Source organism: Petaurus breviceps, unplaced genomic scaffold (assembly GCF_028583685.1).
Source record: "Petaurus breviceps papuanus isolate PSGF00001 unplaced genomic scaffold, PetGlider_PUasm1.0 76, whole genome shotgun sequence".
NCBI classification, from domain to species: domain Eukaryota; kingdom Metazoa; phylum Chordata; class Mammalia; order Diprotodontia; family Petauridae; genus Petaurus; species Petaurus breviceps.
The window spans coordinates 24438019-24445317 of NW_027186473.1; the positions used below are offsets into that span (position 1 = coordinate 24438019).

Below are 7299 nucleotides of genomic sequence, written 5' to 3' on the forward strand. Positions count from 1 at the left end.
GAGAGAGAGAGAGAGAGAGAGAGAGAGAGATGTAACATAGCTCTTCCTGGGTGAGTAATTTACTCTGAACATCTGCTTGTGTGTACCCAGACTTCCCAGGAAGGATGGTACTGTTAATGGTGCCAATACGTTTCTCTGAGGGAACATCCATTTTTATTTAGAGAAAACAGTACTAGTCTTATCAGGTCAAACCATATTAAAATAAATTCTAAAGGGGTCACCTGCTTGTTTTAGTATAGAAAAGTTTTGTTATAGCTAATAATGCTTGAAAAAAGTGTGTACTTTCCACTAGGTCACAGAGACCTTTTTCATGTAGATTTTTTACTAGAGTGGGAATTTGTTCTAATTGGAGATTTTGACGTACAAGCACAAAATGAACAGGCTAAGACATGATGAGTAAAAGTACATGAACCACAGTTACAGCTACAACTTTCATAAACTGTAAAGTTTACAAACAATATTGCAATGTGGCATATTGCCTTCATTATCACTCCCATTTTATAGATGAAGAAATTGAGTTTTATTGAGGTACTATGTTATAATTGAACCACTAGTAAGTGGCAGAAGCAGGACTTGAACACAGATTTAATTACTTTGAGGTTCATTGTTTTACCTTTTTGTTGCCTCTTAAGGGCTGCGGTGACATTAATTTGACTCTGTTGTGCATTACAAATAACAAAGATTGCAGAAACAGAGATCAATTATGCTATTCCTCATTTCAATCATTAAAGTATATGAATTATCTTTGAATGATACTTATCAAAGCTAGAACTTCCCATTATGTTCTTTTTCAGTTTATTTTAAATAACATTACAATATTCTTGTATCAGTCACTGAAATATTCTTTATGCCACAGAATCAAATAGAAATTGAAAAGCAATGTGGAATAATAGAAAGGCCATAGGATTTACAATCAGAAAACCTGGGTTTGAGTTGTGCTCATTTTCTCTCTCTGAGTGTCTGTTCCTCTATCCCTAAATTAGAACAAATAATAGTTGTACTAACACTACCTCACAAAGTCGGTGTGAGGATTAAATGACAATATAGATATGGTATTTTCTAATTGTTATACAAATGTAAGATTTAAATGTGAAATGTTTAAGGATGATAAAATAGGGCTTTATGTGATTGACTCGACGTGCTTGATCTGTTCTTTGTAGCATTTCAGAGGACCTAGTTTAGACTCATATAAACCAATGATTTATCATTTGTGAAAGACTATTTTTGTTTCATGGCTTTGAAATGCCTGTATGGTTCACCTCTCCCTAGCAACTTTTTTTTTTAAAGCAATAGGGGTTAAGTAACTTGCTCAAGGTTACATGGCCAGTTATTTCTGGGTGTGGTGCTGAGTATCTGAGACTGGATTTGATCCAGGTCATCCCAACACTGGAGCCGGTGCTCTTACTCGCTGAGCCACCTGGCCGCTCCTAAGCAATTGGGGTTAAGTAACTTGCTCAAGGTTACAGGGCCAGGTGTTTCTGGGTGGGTGCTAAGTGTCTGAGCCTGGGATTCAATCTCCTGGTCTTCTCAACACTGGAGCCGGTGCTCTTACTCACTGTGCTACCTGGCCGCCCTGCCCTAACAACTTCCTATGTTTACACAACCCAGATATTATAATGCTCGATATCGGCATAACAACCGGCTAGACCTATATGTTTACCATCTTAGAAGTCATCATACAGTTTTTGATCCTGATTGGATCATTCCTTTGTACTGTGTTACTGATTGGCCCAGGATTTCTAGGGGCTCATGCTCTTAAAGGAAATCCATGGAAGAGGGAATTTATCTTTGAAGTCATTTTACTTAAGATCATTGGTCCAAAATAATGACTGTCTATCTCTTCAGAAGTGAATGTTAGGTGCCCTCTCTGTCATTAGGTACTCTACCATTTGGAAATACTGGGTGGAGGTGGTGACTCCGTGGTTCATATGTGCTATGTTCTTTAATCTATCTTTCGCCCAATAAATGCCATGCTTTGATATTTCAATTGTGAGAATGGTGATATTTTCTTTGATGCAAATCCAATACCAGAGAGGCAGACTGTCCTAAACAAATAGATCAAGTCATTACCTGTGCTAAATATTCTGCATCTTGGAAATACATCTCAAGAGGAAAAAAAAAATCTACTTTTTAATTTATTCTAATACTGTTATGTTTTACACAATTTTATCTCACTCAACTTCCAAGAAAAGCTCATAGAGATTCTATAAGGAAAACGCTTGGTGAATCTAAAAATATTTGTCATTTAGATGGCTATTTCTGCTGTTAACAACAATGACAATAAGAATTCTCTCTCCACAGGATTAGAATGGATTGGATTTATAACTATCTTATTGCTTGCTATTTCTAGATCAGGAAGTGGTTCTATTCACACAGACATGAGGCTGCTATATTTAGCACCTTTTTATCAGCAAAAGTTGAGAAGGAAAAAGTGAAAAAAAAATTATTTGCTTCACTTACCTGGACCACAATAAAATCAGTGTAATTCAAACACTCAAGTTGTGTTTTTTTTTTTCTTTTTTCTGCCATACCTAGAATCCTTGCAGTTTAATCTCACATAAATGGCATGGTGAAGAAAAGGTCAGGAGGAAGCATGTGCTTGGCACTTTGTTCAGCTTTCAGTCCTGTCCATTTGTATACAAGCCAAACTCTTGAGGCTCAAAACTCCTCCTTCTGAACCATTTCCAATATCAGACATATTGTCATTTGGACCTACAATGCTTTTTTCTCAACTTTACAATCTATTATAATTACTTCAAAAGGTGATATACATATGTTTAATATGTGACTACACACTAAACATATATATGCATAAGCTATACATACTATACATTCACACATATATATGTTCTTTATGCTATATGTATGTGTATATAAAGGAGAAATCACATGTACTTCTCAAATGAATTAGAGTTATAAACCAAATATGAATAAGGCCTAGACTTTTCTTAAATCAAATTCATTTCAACTGAATTTGACAAGAAGTATATTGGGATTAGTTGAAGAGACTCAGTCACATACCTTTGGGGATTATATGAAATCAGCATGCTAGTTTGGAATTGAGACTGATACAGACTGTCTCCAAGTTAATGATCTATTGGGGGGGGGGGGCGGGTGCAACCCAAGAGTTGTCTCCAGGGAAGAAGCAACTTGTGTAAAAAATACCCCAGTGTGAAATCACCAGAGCCACCCATGGAGCAAGTGGGAGCAAGTGTTTGCTAGCCTGAACCTTGTATCCCAGAGGATATCCGGAAGGACACTGGGCAACTAATGGGGAGTGGGTGCTGTCTGATGAAGTATTTGAACTGACAAGGGTGAGTTGTGGAGTTGAGAGAAGAGAGTAATTACAGCTAAGTTCGTGAGATGTGTTCATTTGGGAGAGAGGGAGAATGAGAAGAGTTTGTGTCTTCCTTTTCTCTCTTTCCCAATTCACACACTGACGAGGAGATTACCTTTTGACCCTTTTTCCATAAGGTTTTGGATTTCTTATCAGAATCTTAGTAATATCCCTGGAACACCAAATGATACGTCCTATAATGGGTAGTGGGTGTGAATGCTGAACTCAACTAAGGAAAGGTATCTTTAGGACTCTTTAAAGAATGTGAAAGTTACATCATGGCTAAAATGAACATCATAAAGACTTTATGAACATCATAAAGACTGTGCAAAGGAATTAGATCTAACTTGGTCCAGTTCCCATAGAGTAATGATCCCTGGGAGCTCCTATTGGCTGTTAACATGCTTTCAAGTTTTCTTTTTTTTATTTGTTTCTTTATAAAGGATGTAAAAGCACAATTCATTACTTTCTATCATCTGTATATCCAGACTCCATACTATCCAAGACCCCCTTCTGTGAGCCCTAACATTGTCTAATCAAGAACCTGGGCAAGTGGAAACTGTCACAGACTCCCCAACTCATCCTTGACAGTTCATATACTTCATCAGACAACACCCATTCCCCATTAATTGCCCAGTGTCCTTTGGGATGTCCTAGCTAGCAAACATATGTTCCCACTTGCTCTGTGGGTAGCTCTGGTGATTTCACACTGGGCTATTTTTTACACAAATTTTTTCCTCCCTGGAGACAACTCTTGGGTTGTCCTACCCTCCCCCCACAATAGATCATTAACTTGGAGACAATCTGTATCAGTCATATCTCCTGACAATTCTCAGGAAAGGGGAACTACTCTCCTTCCCAACCAAGAGTCAAGACAGGAAACCAGACCTCTTACTTCAATTCTCCTTCCTCCCTGATGAAGAAGCCTTACAGATTAGATTTAGAAGAGTGAGGGTAGGATAAGGGGGGTTGAGGGGGAGGAAACTGTTCCCCTGTTCTTAGAAGCCACAATGTTGAATGTATTTATCCCTTCCCCAGAAGAGAAAAAAATGACAATTAGTTCATCTTTCAGCTAATTTCAGGCTCTTGCTGCTGCTGAGTGTCTCCTCCTCCACGTCTAAGAAGCTAAACCTCTGCCCTGGGTTTGAACACAAAGGAAATGGCCAGTTGTGGCTCATTTGGGCTGTTTGCTTTTGGTTACTCAAAGATGCTAATCTCTACCTCTTCCTATTCAGTGGACATTCGAGAGTGGCTGTCCAGAGGACTCATTGGTTCATCTTTTATTTCACTTGTGGTAACATATCCTTATCTGCCTCTTCACTGAATATTTGGTAAAAATACTCTGCCTTATTTTCAGATGTAGACATTAAAACTATCTATAATCGTAGGGAAAAATGGTCTAAATCACTATTGATTAGAGAAATGTAAATTAAAACAACTCAGAGGTACCTATTTGATTGACTAATATGACAGAAAAGGAAAAAAATAAATGTTGGAGAAGATGTTGGAAAATTAGAACACTAATGCATTGTTGGTGGAGTTGTGAACTGATCCAACACTTCTGGAAAGCAATTTGGGAATATGACCAAAGGACTACAAAGCTGTGCATACCCTTTGATACAGCAATATCACTACTAGGTCTGTATTCCAAAGAGATTATTAAAAAGGGGGAAGGGCCCACATGTACAAAAATATTTATGTGAGCTCTTTTTGTGGTGGCAAAAAAATTGGAAATTAAGGGGATGCAAATCAATTGGGTAATGGCTGAACAAATTGTGATATATGAATATAATGGAATACTATTGTGCTATAAGAAATGACAAGCAGCTAGATTTTAGAAAAACCTGAAAAGACTTACATGAACTGATGCTGAGTGAAGTAAGCAAAAACAGGAGAACACTGTTCACAGAAACAACCACAATGTGTTATGAATGATTTTGATAGACCTTGTCAGGAATGTAAAGACCTAAAACAGCTTCAAAAGACTCTTGATGGAAAATGCTAATCACATCCAGAAAAAAAAAACTATGGGGTCTGAATGTGGATCATAACACATTATTTACACTTTTTTTTGCTTGTTTCTTCTTTCTTGTGGATTTTCCCTTTTGTTCCAATTCTTCCATCACAACATAACTAATGGGGAAACATATTTAACATGATTGTATATGTATAACCTATATCAGACTGCTTGTTGTTTTGGAGAGGGAGGAGGGGAGGGAAGAAAATTTGGAACTCAAAATTTTACAAAAATGAATGTTGAAAATCATTTTTATATGTAATTGGAAAAAATTAAATCCTATTAAGGGAAGAAAAAAAAAAGAAAATGCCCTGCCTTGCTGTCTTCCTCTTCATACATATGGGATGCTCCAGACAGCTTTTCAGAGTCCTCTGAAACACTGTTCCTATCCCCCCTTGTCTACACCTCGTAACTTTACACACTGTAAACCTTCCAGGTTCAACTTCTAATGTGCCTCCATCTGTTTCTTTTTCTCCCCTGAAGTCATGTTCAGCCTTCAGCCTGTTCTCTGGTGGCCTCAGCTCCTCCTCACACCTGTGCACAAGACTGTGGTAGAGGGCATTTCCATCTCTGATGAACTCTTGGATCATGATGAGCATCACGGTCATCCTGGGATTGGCCACTCTTGGTATGTCTAAGGCATTGTGCTCAGCCTTCATGTTCCCAACTCTAGCACAGGCTTCTGCCTCACTTTCCGACAGTCTGATATTCTCTAAGTGACTCATGTTTGGGAATTTTTCTTGCTGAATTTTTTTTTTCATTCCCTGAATGACCTGCATAGGGACAACCTTTAGGTTATACTGTCCAAATTGGAATTTGGGGAAGTTGTGGCTGTAGCTAAAAAGAAAGCAATAATTCACACAGTTCAGGTCCACCTTGTTCATGCTGAAGGATGGAACCATGGTCTGGAACACAGAGGCAGTGAGCTTCATGTGAATTTCATGGGGGCCAAAGCCATTGAGCACTGAGAATGGTCATTGCAAGAATTGCTACTTGGACATCTGGTGGCAGAGCAGGGGGGGAACAACGTCCAGTAGTAGGGAGTACCAGGAAGGTCAAAGTAGCATTCCCCAGAAAGCTGGATTAGTCTAAATGTCCATTCTTTGTTTTGCTGAAGATGAGCAAGTGAGAGACACCAAGAGAGTCAATCACAGCCACACAATCCTTAAGAAAATTTGGCTGGCGAAGCTGCAGAAATTCAGTGATGTAGGGTTGGTCCCATGACCTGGCACAAGGCCAGACTGAGCTGGCACACCTCAGGGGAGCAGAGCCACATGTGAACAAGAAGGAATGAGGTACTGTGCACTGACACAGGTCTCTGTACATGCACACTTCTGGTACTGGTGCTTCCTGGACCTCCCCATGATATAGGCACTACTAGCACAAGGTCTGCTTCAACTGAGACTGGCAGCACTGAGTTATGTTAACAATAACAACAACAAATCACATGTCAATGAGGTATGCATTGCAACTGAATTTAATATGAGAGAAATGAATGTGCATGTGGAACTCCAGGTGCAAGGGGCTCACAATCCAAACAGAAGCTTGCATATTTATGAAATTGTAACAAAGGGCAGAGGAAGGACAGGAATCTCATCCTAAAGGGGAAAGACTCCGAAGGAGGAAAAGAGCAGTGGGGTGGGGAAAGGATTAGTTCCCTCCTGAAGGGGAGGAGAAAAGTGATGACAAAAGCAGCATTCTTTTCCATTGGGAACTATCAAACCACAAAGATAGTAGGATCTGCTTATCTACAAGGGTCCCAGACGTACAAACAGTTTTTTAGTCTGGTTCATACTGGCCCCTATCTTAACTTCCAAAGACACACAGGGCCTCCAGCTATGGGGGCAAACAACAAATTATGTTTGCTCAGTGGAGAGCCTCATCCATGACACATTTGAGGGCCTCTTAAATGATCTGGGTAAATTTTTTTTGGAAAATATGGCAA

At 39.1% G+C, this 7299-nt stretch overlaps 1 pseudogene; it reads right to left on the reverse strand.

The window, feature by feature from the left end:
* The window catches only part of LOC138174917 (suppressor of SWI4 1 homolog), a 63997-nt pseudogene extending 57317 nt beyond the window's left edge, over positions 1-6680 (reverse strand).
* Positions 6681-7299: the final 619 nt, after the last annotated feature.